This window comes from Anomaloglossus baeobatrachus, chromosome 1 (assembly GCF_048569485.1).
Source record: "Anomaloglossus baeobatrachus isolate aAnoBae1 chromosome 1, aAnoBae1.hap1, whole genome shotgun sequence".
In the NCBI taxonomy this organism is placed as follows: Eukaryota; Metazoa; Chordata; class Amphibia; order Anura; family Aromobatidae; genus Anomaloglossus; species Anomaloglossus baeobatrachus.
In genome coordinates, this window is record NC_134353.1 from 264,863,447 (window position 1) to 264,881,020 (window position 17,574).

General features: G+C 44.8%; 1 protein-coding gene across 1 annotated transcript in view; it reads right to left on the reverse strand.

Annotated features, from left to right (window-relative positions):
* ZGRF1 (zinc finger GRF-type containing 1) overlaps nt 1–17,574 on the reverse strand; it is a 189,658-nt gene that overhangs the window by 31,037 nt on the left and 141,047 nt on the right. The window lies entirely within an intron of this gene.

Sequence of the window (17,574 nt, forward strand, 5' to 3'; positions counted from 1 at the left end):
CCATTTCCGGACCACTCACAGTATACATACAGTACATGGCACATTGAGATTTTTGTGTAATGTTTCCAATATATACAGAGTGGGTACGGAAAGTATTCAGGCCCCTTTAAATTTTCCATTCTTTGTTTCCTTGCAACCATTTGGTAGATTCAAAAAAGCTCATTTTTTCTCATTAATGTAGACTCTGCACCCCATCCCCCATCCCGACAGAAAAAAAACCAGGAATGTAGAATTTTTTGCAAATTTATTAAACAAAACTAAAATATCACATTGTCACAAGTATTCAGACCCTTTGCTCAGTATTGAGTAGAAGCACCCTTTTGAGCTCGTACAGCCATGAGTCTTCTTGGGAATAATGCAATAGGTTTTTCACCCCTGGATTTGGGGATCCTCTGCCATTCTTCCTTGCAGATCCTCTCCAGTTCCATCAGGTTGGATGGTGAACATTGGTGGACAGCCATTTTCAGGTCCTTCCAGAGATGCTCAATTGGGTTTAGGTTAGGGCTCTGGCTGGGCCAGTCAAGAATGGTCAGAGTTGTTCTGAAGCCACTCCTTTGTTATTTTAGCTGTGTGCTAAGAGTCATTGTCTTGTTGGAAGATGAACCTTTGGTCAAGTCTGAGGTCCAGAGCATTCTGGAAGAGGTTTTCTTCCAGGATCTCTCTGGACTGGACCGCATTCATCTTTCCTTCAATTGCAAAAAGTCGTCCAGTCCCTGCAGCTAAAAAACACCCCCATAGCATGATGCTGCCACCACCATGTTTCACTGTTGGGATTGTATTGGGCAGGTGATGAGCAGTGCCTATTTTTCTCCACACATACCACTTAGAACATTATGGGGATAATTCTATCTTTGTCTCATCAGACCAGAAAATCTTATTTCTCATAATCTGGGAGTCCTTCATACGTTTTTGTTTTTTTTTTTAAAACTCTATGCAGGCTTTCATATGTCTTGAATTGAGGGGAGGCTTCCATCGGGCCACTCTGCCATAAAGGCCCGACTGGTGGAGGGCTGCAGTGATAGTTGACTTTGTGGATCTTTCCTCCCATCTCCCTACTGCATCTCTAGAGGTAAGCCACAGTGATCTTGGGGTTCTTCTTTACCTTTCACACCAAGGCTCTTCTCCAATGATTGCTCAGTTTGGATGGACAGCCAGGTCTAGCAAGAGTTTTGGTGGTCCCAATCTTCTTCCATTTAAGGATTTTGGAGGCCACTGTGCTCTTAGGAATCTTGAGTAGTGCAGACATTTTTTTGCAACCTTTGCCAGATCTGTGCCTTGTCACAATCATGTCTCTGAGCTCCTTGGGCAGTTCCTTTGACCTCATGATTCTCATTTGGTCTGACATGCACTGTGAGCTGTGAGGTCTGATATAGACAGGTGTATGCCTTCCAAATCAAGTCCTATCAGTTTAATTAAACACAGCTTGACTCCAATGAAGGAGTAGAACCATCTTAAGGAGGATCACAAGGAAATGGACAGCATGTGACTTAAATATGAGTGTCTGAGCAAAGGGTCTCAAAATTTATGACCATGTGATAAATTTCAGTTTTTCTTGTTTAATAAATTTTGCTAAAGTTTCTACAATTCTGGGTTTTTTCTGTCAAGATGGGGTGCAGAGTGTACATTAATGAGAAAAAAAAATGAACTTTTTTTTAAATGTACTAAATTGTTGCAATGAAACAAAGTGAAAAATTTAAAGGGGTCTGAATACTTTCCGTACCCACTGTATGTCCATTATTTTGCAGCCACTTACGCCCTTCTTTAGATTTCAATTATACCAACGACCTCTGGTCCTGGTGACACCATCAGGACCTAAATTGGTTTTGATCCCAGTTACATGACCACTATGATAGAGAATCATGGTGTTAAAAGGAAAAATGTGTTACATTATGCTGTAAAAACTTCTCTCTACTTGTACCTCCCGTCAGTTGAGGTAGGAGGAAGGTGAGAAGCTTTTACACAGTATACGTCTACACAACAAAAAAGTATTTATTTATAACCCTTTAATGCCTGCATTACTTAAAATAATGGGCTAATAGCGCAGTCTACACTATTCTGCATAATCTGGTTGATTACATTGCTCCTGTGAACATGGTCATCAACTGATTTGACAACAAACACTAAATGAATACAATAACAGCATTTTACAGAAACAAAATTCATAGTCAGTAAAAACACTAGGAGAGAGAAGTCAAAAATAGTGATGGGCGATTCGGACTGTAAAGTTCGGGATCCGTTCTGAACACAGTGTTTGTGCACATGATCCCGAAGACGAGCTTTCTAGGAAGCTTGAGTTACAGTTTGCAGTTCGAGTCCTGGGGTTGTATTAAAAAAAAAAAAAAAAAAAAAGCGCATTAGTAAAAAAACATTATGATTATACTTACCGCTTCCGCGACCCGTCCTGCAGACTGTCTCCCGGCCACTTCTGCTTCCGGGACCGATCATTTACTTCCGGTGCTATTCACTGCACTGCACGTCACTCCGCAGTTTTCGTCCGTGTTTGTGGTGATGTGGCGCCCTGGCCTAGCCAGGTCGTCACAGATAACATACAAACACCCCCACCCCCATTAGACAGGGACACCAGCCAAACAAAAATCCTTGTTGCCTCCCTCCAGTGTCTGATGTCCACACCAGGTGGGGCGGAGTCAAGCGGTTGGCCCCACCCACCGAGGAGTTCACAGGCCTGGAGGCGGGAAAAGTGACAGAACAGTGTAGGAGTTTGAAGAGTGAGGAGTAAACACTTGGGTGTCTGGGTTTGTGGCCCAGGCACTGACAGCAAGGTTGGCAGACGGTGGTGGCCGTCTGCAGGAGTGGTGGAGCAACGCGGAACCGTAGGACCCGCGACGGCCCGCCGGTACCGACCGGGGAGCGAAGTGAAGTCAGCACACACAGGCAGAGCCATCGGACCCCGACCAGGTTTCGAGCCGCCGACAATAGTCAGATCCGAATGTGACTGGAACCCCAGGGGTTTCACAACAGCAAAAGTCCCGATTGAAGGCAACAGACCATACAGTGAGGGTATACAGCTACTGCCTAAGGCTAGAGACCCAAGGGCCAGCGTCTGCGGGCAAACGGGCTCCTCCGGTACCCATACACCGGGGAGAGGACTACCGTTGGGAATCCATAGTAGTCAGAAAGAGAACATCAAGGTGCAGGGAAAGACAGCCGCCATCACCTGTCCGGGGAGAAGCACTGCCGCCGGCTGCGGGACCCGTCCATCCAGCCGTTTGGTTTACCGAGGACTTTGTACCTTTCTGGCTGAGTGAGTACACCCGTGCCATCCGGCACCGCGCCGCGCTGTCCCTGCAACCCTGCACCTCACTGACGCTGCCTCCCCGTCACAACATCACCGGGCCCCGGGACCACCGACCCCTACCCACGGAGGGGGAAAACAACATCCCAGCTGCTCCTTACCATCGCTCCCGGGATCCCCGTCATCAGCAGCGGTGGTGCCTATCTTCACGACGACCCGTGGGTGGCATCACGGACTAAATCCCCCAAACCAACCACCCCTTTCACTCACGGGCGAGGAGCGCCGCTCGAGTCCCTGGATCCGGCCCACTGCTCGAGCCACCGAGCAGCAGCAGCCGCGGACCCGAGCGTTAGCAAGAGCGCAGCAGCGACGGCGTCCTCCCCGCCCGTGACAATGACGTCAGGGTTCACCCGAGTCCATGTGCCATAGACTCGATTGAACTTTGACTATCACTGTGCGAGTCTCGCTTCGGTGTCACCCGGCACGGCGCACACTCTCCTTACAGGAGCGGGTCGGCTTAATGTATTTACATGCAGCTGAGGCACTCCTGTCAGGAGAGTGTGCGCCATGCTGGGTGATACCGATGCGAGACTCGCAGGAGTCATATGCAAGCCTCAGCTGTGCACTCGGGTGAAGGCTCTGACAGCTCTCAGCTGAGTCAGTGTGAGCAGACCTGTGTTTGTCTCCTTGCACAAATGTAGCAGAACTGAAGATGCTCGCCTTCCTTTGGACTACGTCGGAGGGGTTTTTTTTTTAGTAGTAAAGATGGGAGTCCTAAATGTCTTCTATTTTATTTCTAATAAAATATTTTTTCTCTGTGTTGTTTTATTTTACTGTTAAAATAACAGACAATCACAGACGCTGTCACAGTGGGCGTCTGATTTGATGCTGGAGTAACCTGAAACCAGCCCATACATTCTAGCATCTAGAATATATGTTCAGATGCCAGGTTACTCCAACAGCCAATCACAGACACCCATTCTGCACGACAGCATCTGAGATTGGCTGTTAGGTTCCTCGCACCTATATAGTGTAAAAATAAATAATTTAAAAAAAAAATAAATAAAAAAAATGACATAGCACACCACGGTATTTTTGATTCTCAGCACAGATAAAGAGGACAGCTACGGGCTGCCAATCCCATCTGCCTGGCTTTACCTTCGCTGGCAAAAATACAGGAAGCCCATTTTTATTCTTAATTATTTAAAAAAAAAATAATTAAAAAAGAAATGTGTGCGCTCCCGCTGTATTTTGATCTCTAGTCAGGTAACACAAGGCAGCCGAGGGCTGGGATTCTCTGCAGCCACCTCTGGAAATGGTGCATTGTTTCTTAGCACCATTTCCAGGCACTTTACCCAGCTTGTCCAGCGGCCCTGATGGCGGTGGCACACTGGGTAATAAAGGTGTTAATACCAGCTTTGTATTCTAAGCTGGTACTAAGCCTGGAATTCATGGTGTCACGCCAAATTAGACATGGCCACCATGAATTTCTAGTAAACAGTAAAAAGAAAAACACAACACATAAAAAAAATTATTAAAAATAAAACAAAACCCCACAACAATTAGACTCCATCTTTATTATAAAAAAAATCCTTTGTCCGAGATAGTCCACAGGTAGAGCAATGTCAGCTCTGCATCATCGCTCTGTACAGACAAGTGTCTCTACAGAGAGAGAAGCAGGCTGACACTGAGGGTAATATTCCACTTGTGTATCACTCCTGCGAATCTCGCATCGGTATCACCCAGCACGGTGCACGCCTCAACTGCATGGAAATACATGCAGCCAACCCGCTCCTGTAAGGAGAGAGTGCGCCGTGCAGGGTGACACCGATGCGAGACTTGCACAGTGACAGTGAAAGTTCAATCAAGTCTATGGCACATGGACTCGGGTGATCCCTGACGTCACCGCGAACATGGCCGAAAACAGCCAAAGACTGCCGAGTGACGAGCAGTATAGTGAATACCCCCGGAAGTTAATGATCGGACACAGAAGCAGAAGCGGCCGGGAGACAGTCTGCAGGATGCGTCGCGGGAGCGGTAAGTATAATGACTATGTTTATTATTAACTATATTCTTTATTTTACAGCCTCCCCCCCGCCCCATCCCATAACTGTAAAGTGCAAGTTCAGGGTTCGGACGCAAGTTTGCGTTCTCAGAACCCGAACTTTACAAAAAGCTCATCAGGGGGGTTCGCCTATCACTAGTAAAAACAGTGTATGTCCATGTGGGGCTATATTGCTGGAATTCATTACACAATATATACGTAATTAACTTCACTAGGCACACAAGAATTTGGACTCATTTTTGGGGAAAAAGTTATGGCAGCAACTACCTCAAAGAAAAATGGAAAAAAAAAAATCAATAAGGAAAAGTGTATTTTCTCCCACTTATCCTTAAATGACCTAGAAAATAAAAAGATACCAACTCCACTCATTATAAATGAAAAAGACTCATGTGACCGATGTCCCACAAACAACAAAAACAAAACACATTTCGCTGGACTAAAAAACAAAAATAGAAATACCCTTTACAATGAGGTAAACTAATATTTTTCTCATTTTACATTAAGAGGGACAATTTCAAATACCTTCTGCTGGGTCATCATGGTGAGGAGACATCATAACCATTTCCTTAGTTTTATTACCTTGGCTCACATAAGTGTCTGCGCTACAGAAGACTGAAATGCGGTATCGAAAAATACATTTCAAGGACCTTGATCCTCTTTTAACTGGTCACCACTTCTGAATACTTGATAAACAGGACCAAGCTCCTCTAAATACATTACATTATAGGAAGTTTTTCATAAATCCTTCTTATCATTGCCAAGGTGGATAGCTTTGTGCCAGGCACAATTGACATTTTTGGAGATTACATTCCAGTTCAGTGATTTTCCCTGGCAAAACTGAAGCACCAGCTCCTGAGGCATTCTAATATCAGCAGCATCAATTCATTATTGGTGACAACAGTGCCTAATCAAGCAACTTTACAAGGTGAACACCCATTACGGGCAGCACGGTGGCTCAGTGGTTAGCAATGCCAAGCTGAGGTTCTTTAAATTCCACCAAGGACAACATCTACAAGGAGTCAATATGCTCACCATTTGTTAGGCCAACTTCATACATCTGGGTCTCCAGGAACGTCTGAAGTCTGTTTTCACACATACCGGAGACACGGACACACATCTGTGTTCTCACACTGACCATGTGTAGCACACACGTGTCACACGGACAGTGCACTGATGTGATCTGTGTGACATGTACTGGAGAAAACAGAAGTCACATAAAAAAAAAAATAATAATAATTTATACTTGTCTCCAGCGCTGCAGTCTGTCTCAGCTGTTAATTCCAAGCCCGCTCATTACTCTCATTGCATATTGAATGACTAACAGCAGCGCCACAGACAGGTAGGTATACCAGCTCATGCTGTCCATGTGTTATCCGGATGTTAAAAAGTTAGCACATGGACAGCACACGTACAACAAACACACACACACACACACACACACACACACACACACACACACACACACACACACACCTTCATCGCAGACTGTGCAAAACGTTTGTGTTTTGCATGGACATGTGATGGAGGCCTTATGTGGGTTTCCTTCCACATTACTGACATACTGGAAAGGATTTCAGATTGTGAGCCCCAATGGGGAGGATGATAATGCCTGTAAAACGAGGTGGAATATGACGGTGCTATACGAATGAGTTAAATAAACCATATCCCCTGCCTTCTTTATATTGGGGTTTTGACTCAGTGTACTGGCTTTGTGTTCCATACTTTTATGCCTTTGTGCTACAGAAGTATCACTAACTAGCAAGAGCTTTAGGCTGCTTTCACACTTGCGTTCAGCGCAATCCGCTGCTATGGAGAATAGCGCAGTTCGTTAACGCACTGCGCTATTCTCCATAGACTTGTATTGACGACACACTGTAACGCAAGTGTCTGTGTTGCATCCGCTGGACGACGCTGAGTCGTTATTTTGACGCAGCGTCGGGCGGAGGGGTCGTTAGAATCTAATGATTGTCTATGGTGGCGGATTCCGCCGCAATGCGCTAAGCGGCAGAATCCGCTAACTGATTCCATCACGTTCTACTGAGCATGCTCAGCATGTCCAGCAGAACAATCTAAATAGTTTAAAATCCCTCCTGGTCTCTCTCTCTCTCTCTCTCTGTCGGTCGGTCCCTCTCACCTCCTCTCTCATACTCACCGATCACAGGCGCGGCGCTGCACAGCTGTCACACTGCTCTGGCGGCTTCTCCTGCTTTTGAAAATGCCGGCCGCTCATTACTCCATCTCGTATTCCCTGCTTCCCCCGCCCACCGGCGCCTATGATTGGTTGCAGTCAGACATGCCCCCACGCTGAGTGACAGCTGTCTCACTGCAACCAATTACAGTTACCGGTGGGCGGGTCTATGTAGTAAAGTACAATAAATAAATAAATAATTAAAAAATATACGGCGTGCAGTCCACCCAATTTTGATACCAGCCAAGATAAAGCCACACGGCAGATGCGCCCCCATGCTGAGTGACAGCTGTCTGACTGGAAACAATCACGGCTTCCGATGGGCGGGTCTATATCATACAGTACAATAAATAAATTAAAAAAACGACGTGCAATCCCCCCCCCAATTTTGATACCCAGCCAAGATACAGCATCACAGCAGTGGGCTGGTATTCTCAGGATGGGGAGACTTACGTTATGGGGAGCCCCCCAGTCTAAAAATATCAGCCAGCAGCTGCCTGGAATTGCCGCATCCATTAGATGCGACAGTTCTGGACTCTACGCAGCTCATCCCGAATTGCCCTGGTGCGGTGGCAATCGGGGTAATAAGGAGTTAATGGCAGCAGCCCATAGCTGCCACTAAGTCCTAGGTTGATCATGACAGGAGTCTATGAGACAACCCCCACAAATAACCTGTAAGTGAAAGTAAATAAACATAAAACACCCGAAAAAATCCATTATCTGGAATAAAAGACAAAAAAACCCACCGTCTTTCACCACTTTATTAATTTCCAAATACCCCTCCAGGTCCGACGTAATCCACACGAGGTTCCGCGATGCATCAAGCTCTGCTACATGAAGCTGACCGGAGCGGCCGTAGCACATGACCTCTCTCTATCAGCTCCATGCAGCAACTGAAGTGAGCTGCGCGATTAGCTGTGCCCTCATTCAGGTTACCCGCGGCCACCGCTCTCAGGTGGAGGACATCAGCTGTTGCCGCGGGTCACCTGAGTGACGGCACCGCTGATCACGCAGCTCACGGCGGGGTCACTCAGGGGATATGCGGTCACCTCCCTCTCTCCTCCCGACCGCAAATCTTCTTTCCCGGCAAAACATTAAAAAAAAAAAAAAACAAACAAAAACAAAAAAAAACAAAAACGCAAAACGTTCTTTCACAGGAATCCATTACCTTTATTAGCACACTATTTGCAACGCATCTATCACATAACGCACTGTGACAGTTGCCTCACAATGCAAGTGTGAAAGCAGCCTTAAAAATAAATAAATGAATAAATGAATGAATGGATGAATGAATAAATAAATCTACAGTCTTTACCTTGTAACCAAAGTGAATCTATCACCATCAATATAATGTTGCAATTAGCGAGAAAATAATTAACGTGTAGCATACTCAACAATTAAGGCATTACAGCACAGCCTTGTATGTAATTTGCAGCCCCTAAAGTGTCACATAAAACAAATGCTAACAAGATTTTAAGCAAAATAAAATTATATACAGTATATGTATACACAGTATATATATATATATATATATATATATATATATATATATATATATATATATATTAGTGTAATGTCTATTAACCGTATGGCCCCTTACAATGCGACGTAGTGGATTGCCCAATGACTTGTGTTTATGATTTTGTAGAAATAGAAAGCACACTTATGCCCGGAGACATCTTACATGGTGGCAGAAGTGGGAGTTATTGGAGACTACAGTAATTTACCCAAATTAGCCAGTATTTATGGTTGCCTAAAACCATCTCCTCAGTAAGGTGCGTGCAGAAGGAGGTAACAGATGGGTGCGATCCTGAGTGAAGCCTGCAGGCAGTGAACACGTATAAAATACACACAAAGGGGATGACAAGAACCTCTCCAACAAGGTTATTAATGACCGTTAGGACACAAAACATAGTAGCATATGCCACTTCCATTAGACCATGTTCCAGAGTGTCAAATGCTTAGTCGCACCGTTTCCATATTGGTAATTGTTAACCCTCAACAGTAGGACATACCCTCTAGCATTAAAGGGTAATCTTCATGTTTTGGTATCAAAGGCTCAATGTGCAGTTATATGGTGTTAGATACAAGAATGGTAATTGGTTTATTTCAGACAGACAATCTGATCCACTTAACTTCAAGGTTTCCAAAACATCTTTTCAATCCTGAAAATATTTAGTGTTCTGTAAGGCTCTGTATGTTCACACCCTGCTTTTTTTTCTGAGTGCATCTTGACTGCATCTTTTTCCTGTTGTCTCAGAAAATGCAGCTTGTAGCCTAAAAAACACGTGACGTTTTGCCGTGTTTTTGTGAACGTGTTTTTTAAAGGAGAAACAAAATATGATAGGATAGGATAATTGATAGCTAGATAGAGAATAGCTAGATAATAAATACATAATAAGAAAGAACATATAGACTAAATTGAAAGAAATAACGGAATAGCTTTATAGAGGGATAGCTAGCTTGGCCAGCTGTTTTTTTTATTTTTTTTGTTAAAAAATGACATGGGATACCCTCATTTTTCATATCCAACACAGGAACAGCAGCAGCTGCAGGCTGCAACCCTCAACTGTGTGCTGTGCTTTGTATGGTCATCAAAAAGAAGGGATCCCACACTTTTTTTTTTCTTAAATTATTTGATTTATTAAAAAAATTCACATGGGATCCCCTTATTTTAGATTTTTTTTTAAACCAGCCAAGGTACATTGGAGAACTGGAGGCTGATGGGAAGGGTTATTTGGCCCTTTCCAGCCTAACAATAGCAGCCCACAGCTGCCCCAGAAGCGTCACCAATTCTGGTGTTGGGCCCGACTCTTACCATTGCCCTGGTGTGGTGGCGATCAGGGTAATAAGGGGTTAATAACAGCCCACAGCTGCTACTATGCCCTAGCTTAGTGATGGCAGGTGTCTATGAGACACCCCCCATCACTAATCTGTAAGTGAAAGCAACTAAACACAAACACCCAAACAAATCATTTATTTGAAAGACAGAAAAGCACCCTTTTTCACCACTTTATTAACCCTTAAATACCTCTCCATGTCTGACGTAATCCACACGTGGTCCAACGATGCTTCCAGCACTGCTACATCTGACGCTCACAGCAAGTGCCATATAACAAAACTGCCCACTGTGAGCTCCAAGCAACAACTGCAGTGAGCCGCGCGATAAGTGGTGACTTCACTCAGGTTACCCGCGGCCACAGCTGGAGACCTCCACCTATGACAGCAAATCACCCAAGTAACTGAAGTGAGCAGCGCGATCAGCGGGACGTCACTCAGGTGATTTGCAGTCACAGGTTGTGGTCGTGGCCATGCTGTGACCACGGCTAACCTGAGTGACATCACCGCTGAGTGCACGGCTCACTTCAGTTGCAGCCTGAACTTCACAGCGGACAGTCCAGTTTTATGGTGCTCGCTGTGAGCTTCAGATATGTAGCAGAGCTGAAAGCGTCGTGGGACCTCGTGCGGATTACTCAGACCTGGAGGGTTGTGTTGAAGTTAATAAAGTGGTGAAAAAGGGTGCTTTTTGTCTTTTATTTCAAATAAAGCATTATTTCGGTGTTTGTGTTTATTTCATCTCACTTACAAATTAGTGATGGGGTGGGGTGTCTCGGGTAGACGCCTGTCATTACTAATCTAGGACTTCGTGGCAGCTATGGGCTACCATTAACTCCTTATTACCTCGATTGCCACCGCATCAGGGCAATTGGGATAAGCAGAGTAAAGTCCCGGGACTGTCGCATCTCATGGATGCAGAAATTCCGGGCGGCTGCTGGCTGATATTTTTAGGCTTGGGGGCTCCCAATAACATGGGTCTACCCAGCCTGAGAATACCAGCCCACTGCTGTGATGCTGTATCTTGGCTGGGTATCAAAATTGGGCGGGACTGCATGCCTTTTATTAATTATTTATTGTACTGTACGATATAGACCCACCCATCGGCAACAGTGATTGGCTGCAGTCAGACAGCTGTCACTCACCATGGGGACGCGTCTGACTGCAATCAATCACAGCCACCTGTGGGCAGGGGAAGCAGTGCATATTCAATGAAGGTAATGAGTGGCTCGGGAAGTGAACGACCGGCCGCGGGAGCAGTGTGACAGCCTCGCCGGTGATTTGTTAAGTATGAAGTGCTTGTTCCTTCTCCTTTGAGTCAGATTTTGGTCCCCATTGACTTTATGGGAACCGGCATCCCAGATTCCAGGGATCAATCCCCCACCGACCTCGAATCTGCAGGGATTGATCTGCCAGTCCTCCGAAATGCAGGTACAAGACGCAAAAAGAATTGACATACCGCATCTTGGCTTCTTCAAAAACGCAGCCAAGATGCAGCCAAAAAATGATGCACTGTGCGGACAGCAAAATAGAAAATTTCAGACTTTACTGAGGGAAGGAAACGCATGCATTTAGGTGCATCTTTGTGACGTCAAAAATGCACCAAAAATGCAGTAAAAAATGCAGAGTGTGAACATAGCCTAAAATAATCCCAGAATCCCCATTTAAAACAGCAATTCAAATACATGGTGCGAAGCCCGAGCTTTCTGGTCTGACAGAGATATTTGTGCCTTCTTACAGCTTAATTATGGAGTAAGAAGAGCCTCACCCCATAGACATAACTTAAATAGGAGATATTTCTACAAAAAGGTCTAACAGGATTTTGATAATCTATATTTTATTGGGACAACAATCTTGGCACAACTCCAAGATCCTTAGTTTCCCATATACAGTAGTTGGCACTATATTATCTGCTCATCTACACTCCTCTACCATACCAAACACATAGCAATCTATACATGGCTGATGACACAGGATCCAGCATTCACAATAGCTGAAATCACACCTGACCTTGCTCCACTTCTCTTCACAATGACATTTGCACAAGCTCATTAGATGCATTAATACAAAACGTAGGGTCAGAGTCTGCCCATTGCAGCCATGTACAGCAGACCCTGAAAATTCCAAGATTACTTTTTTTTAAACAAAGATTACGACAAAAAATCTCAAATACACATGCCATAATCTGATTAAGGCTGGTTTCACATCAGCACTTTTTGAAATGTGGCAGGATCAATACAGCTCATTCCCAATCTCACGAACTGCAAGTTACAGGATCCTGTAAATAAGGCTGGTTTCACACTACGTCTTTTTAACATCCGTTGAAAACGTTATTTTAGCGGAAATACGGATCCTGCTTTTACAGCAAATAACGTATGCAAACGCATCTGTTATTTTGCAGGATCCTGTCACTGGATGTTTAGGGGCGGGCATTGGAGTCATGTGATCGGGAGTGAGGGGAACTAGACTGGGAGCCGGCTTCTGACAGCTGCAGACGCTGGTAACCAAGGTAAACATCGGCCTTGGATACCCGATATTTATCTTGGTTACGAGTGTCTGCAGCTGCTAGGAGCAGGGCTGCCTGCACACGTAACCAACGTAAACATCGGGTAACTAAGAGAAGTGGTTACGCGATATTTACCTTGGTTACGAGTGTCTGCAGCTGCTAGGAGCAGGGCTGCCTGCACACGTAACCAACGTAAACATCGGGTAACTAAGAGAAGTGGTTACGCGATATTTACCTTGGTTACGAGTGTCTGCAGCTGCTAGGAGCAGGGCTGCCTGCACACGTTACCAACGTAAACATCGGGTAACTAAGAGAAGTGGTTACGCGATATTTACCTTAGTTACGAGTGTCCGCAGCTCTCAGGTGGGGGAGAGGGAGGGAGAGACAGAGATAGAGAGAGAGGGGGTGAGGGAGGGAAGAGGAGGGAGAGACAGATCACGCGAGACTGGTTCTGGGCATGCTCAGTACTTTCTGGGCATGCTCAGTACAAAAGCAGGATCCTGTCTATCAGCACACCAGCGTTCACCTGCGTTTGCGTGCGTTATAGTCAGGATCCAGCAATTTGCAGTATTTGGACGGAGCTGAAAAACGCTACAAGTAGCGTTTTTGAAACATGTTAAAAAACTGCAAGTCACTGGATCCTCACTATAACGCACGCAAACGCAGGTGAACGCATATGAACGCGAGTCCATTGCAAATGCATTGAAATGAAAACGCATTTGCACTGGATCCGCTTGTCCGCTAAAATAACGTTGTCAACGGATGTTAAAAAGACGTAGTGTGAAACCAGCCTAACACTTGCGTCAATTTAACAGGATCCAGTCACTTCATGTTTGCGGATTTTTGCCTAAGACAAAAAAACGCTGATGTGAAACCAGCCTAAGGCTATGTGCGCACTAGGCCGTTTTACCCACGGATTTACCCGCGGTTTTGCTGAGGAAATTTCTTGAGAAATGTTTGAAATCTTTCTGCAGACATTTCCCAGCAAAACCTATGGGAAAAAAAATAGCTGTGCGCACACTGCGTTTTTTTCTCAAGAAAATTCTTTCTAAAGATTTTCTTGAGAAAATGTGCATGTCACTTCTTTTCCGCAGGTACCTGCGGTATTACCCCCGGTATTTCACTCCATTCACTGTAATGTAATCGCGAAATACCGGAGGTATACCGCAGGTAACAAATGATGTGCGGTATACCCCCGGTATAGCCGCGATTTACCTGCGGTAATGGTCATCGCTGCCTATGGTTTTGCAGGAAGTGATGTCATTATGACAGAAGAGGAAGCGGAGCAGAGTAACTACAGACGTCACACTCCCTGGACGCCGCACAGAAGCAATTCCGTGTGACGTCCGGCGGGTGCCCGTGCAGTCTGTGTCCCGCTCCGGCCCCGCCGCTGCCTGCCGTGCAGTGTGTCAGTGTCTGCCCGCAGTATCAGCAGCTTGTCACCCTGCAGCGCAGGCAGACACTGACACACAGCAGTGCGTGCAGCCGCAGGGATGACGGGCGCTGCTGTCAGGAGGTGAGATGAGATCATTACCTGCTGTGACGATCTCCTGCCTCCTGACGTCACCGCTGTTACTGCAGTCTATGCCCGCGGCCCGAGACTGTCACTAGCGGTGACGTCACGGGCTCTCGCGATACTGCTGACAACGCGGCGGGCATACAAGGCAGTGACAGCGCTGATGGCAGGACTGCAGGAGATCATCACAGCAGGTAATGATCTCATCTATCCTCCTGACAGCTGCGCTGGTCATCCCCTGCAGTGACCTGGGCTGACCTATTGATGTTAGCTCAGGTCACTGCATTACTCTCCCAGCCAATGGGGAACCTTCTGTTCTTAACTTACTGGGACAGTGACTATGGTATAGATCGTCGTGGGACCCCCCCTTATTGGATTACGCCGGATTTTATTGTTCTTGTCAATAAATTGGTGAAAGAGGGAATGTGGGGAGTGTTTTTTCAAATAAAACTTTTTTTGTTGTCTATTTTTTATTTCTTACTGACTGGGTTGGTGATGTCGGGTATCTGATAGACGCCTGACATCACTAACCCCAGGGCCTGATGCCAGGTGACATTACACATCTGGCATCAACCCCATATATTACCCCGTTTACCACCGCACCAGGGCAACGGGATGAGTTGGGGCGAAGCGCCAGGATTGGCACGTCTAATGGATGCGCCACTTCTGGGGCGGCTGCGGCCTGCTATTTTTAGGCTGGGGAGTGTCCAATAACAGTGTACCTCCCTAGTCTAAGAATATCAGACCCCAGCTGTCCGCTTTACCTTGGCTGGTGATGCAATATGGAGGGACCCCACGTTTTTTGTTTTAAATTATTTATTTAATGTAAAATAACAGCGTGGGGTGCCCTCTGTTTTGGATTACCAGCCAAGGTGAAGCTGCCAGCTGTGTTCTGCAGGCTGCAGCCGTCTGCTTTACCCTAGTTGGCTACAAAAGATGGGTGGACCTCACGTCATTGTTTTTTTAATTATTTATTTTTTGGCTAAATACAAGGCTAGGCACCCTTTAGTGCCACATGAAGTCACTAAAAGGGTGCCAGCTTAGAATATGCAGGGGGGTGGGACATTATATAGGTCTTTCTCATCTATCTATTCATCTATCCATCTTTCCCTCTATCCATTATCTGTCTATCGATTATCTATCTATTATCTATATTATTTATTGCAGTTCAGCATAAAAAAACCGCAGGGACCAACCTGCGGAAAAACCGCGGCAAAAACGCATGCGTTTTTCCCGCGGTTTTGGTGCGGTTTTTTACCGCGGGTGCGGTAATCTTCATCTCCCAGAATGTTCTCAAGAAATTTTCTTGAGAAAAATCACTTCTCTAGTGCACACATAGCCTAAGGCTGCTTTCACCAGGGTTGTGGAGTCGGTAAGGCTGCTTTCACACTGCGTTTTTTTACCATCCGTCCTGAACGTTTTTTTTAACGCAAAAGCGGATTCAGTGCAAATGCGTTTTCATTTCAATGCATTTGCAATGGACTCGCGTCAACATGCGTTCACATGAGTTTGCGTGCGTTATAGTGAGGATCCAGCGAGTTGCAGTTTTTTTTAACATTTTTCAAAAACGCTACTTGTAGCGTTCTTGAGCTGCGTCCAAATACTGCAAATTGCTGGATCCTGACTATACTGCATGCAAACGCATGTGAACGCTGGCATGCTGATAGGCAGGATCCTGCTTGCTCTACTGAGCATGCACAGAAACCAGCCTCGGGTGATCAGTCTCTCCCCCCCTCCCTCTCTCTCTCTCTAACTCCCTCTCTCCCGCCTGAGAGCTGCAGACACTCGTAACCAAGATAAATATCGGGTAACCAAGGAAAGCGCTTCTCTTAGTTACCCGATGTTTACGTTGGTTACGTGTGCAGGGAGCCCGCTCCTAGCATCTGCAGACGCTCGTAACAAAGATAAATATCGGGTATCCAAGCAAGTTACCGATGTTTACCTTGGTTACGAGCCGGCTCCCAGTCTATCACGTTCAGTTCCACTGACTCCCGATCACATGACTCCAATGCCCGCCCATAAACTTAAAGTGACAGGATCCTGCAAAATAACACATACGTTTGCAAGCGTTTTTTTGCTGTAAAAGCAGGATCCGCTTTTACAGCAAAAAAACGTTCATGACGCATGTTAAAAAAACGTAGTGTGAAAGCAGCCTAAGCCAAACCTTCAACTCAGACTCCTCAATTTCCCTTGCACCGACTCCGACTCCATCTCCTACATACACAGTATTGCTTATAGTTAAGTGAAAAATTTATAGTAGTACATGAACATGTGTATGTGAACATCAGACATTTAATAATTTTTATGATACAATAATCAAGATATTTGGATAGAACATAAAATATATTTATTGGATACAACTTTAGAACACAAAAAACTAATAAATTGTAAATATGTAATACACTATGTAATATACAGTAGATTACATATATATCTTGTGTGTATGTGTGTGTATATATTACATATTGTATTATATATTTACAATGTATTAGTTTTTTGTGTTCTACAGTTGTATTCCAATAAATATATTTTATGTTCTATCTATATCTTGATTATTGTATCATAAAAATTATTAAATGTCTGATGTTCACATTGTACTACAATACATTTTTCACTTAAATATAAGCATTATACTAAATGTTATTATTTAGTATGTTTTTGTTGAAAACTGTTTTTTGCCACTTACATAGTGTTATATATAACACAATATAATAAACTATGTAATACACTATGTAAGTGGCAAAAAAACAGTTTTCAACAAAAACATACTAAATAACATTTATGCAGTCTATGAATTTGTTCTAAGAAATGGAAGCAAATCTATCAGATCCTCCTTCGCAGATGACCTCAAATCTGACCTAATAATTTTAAGGCTGGAGAACAACCTCTCTACAGTAACTTGGGTTGAAGGCAAAGCCGTAACCACATGGGCAACATCTCTAACAATTTCCGGGTATAAAGGAATTGCTTCATGCACAGTCAGTTTTGATGAACGGTTGAATTTTTCTATTTCTTTGAGAGCAAGGGAAAAATTTTACTGAAATCTGGTCAATCTGCTGCTATAGGAGACGGAGTGAAATCTTTTTCCTTGTGGCAACGCTTTGCTTTCTCCATGTCATTCAAATACTTGTCAAAGTTAAACTCCTCATCTGATGAGGATGAAGATATGGCAGCAGTAGCACTGTCAGGCCCAAAGTCCTTTTGCGCCTGG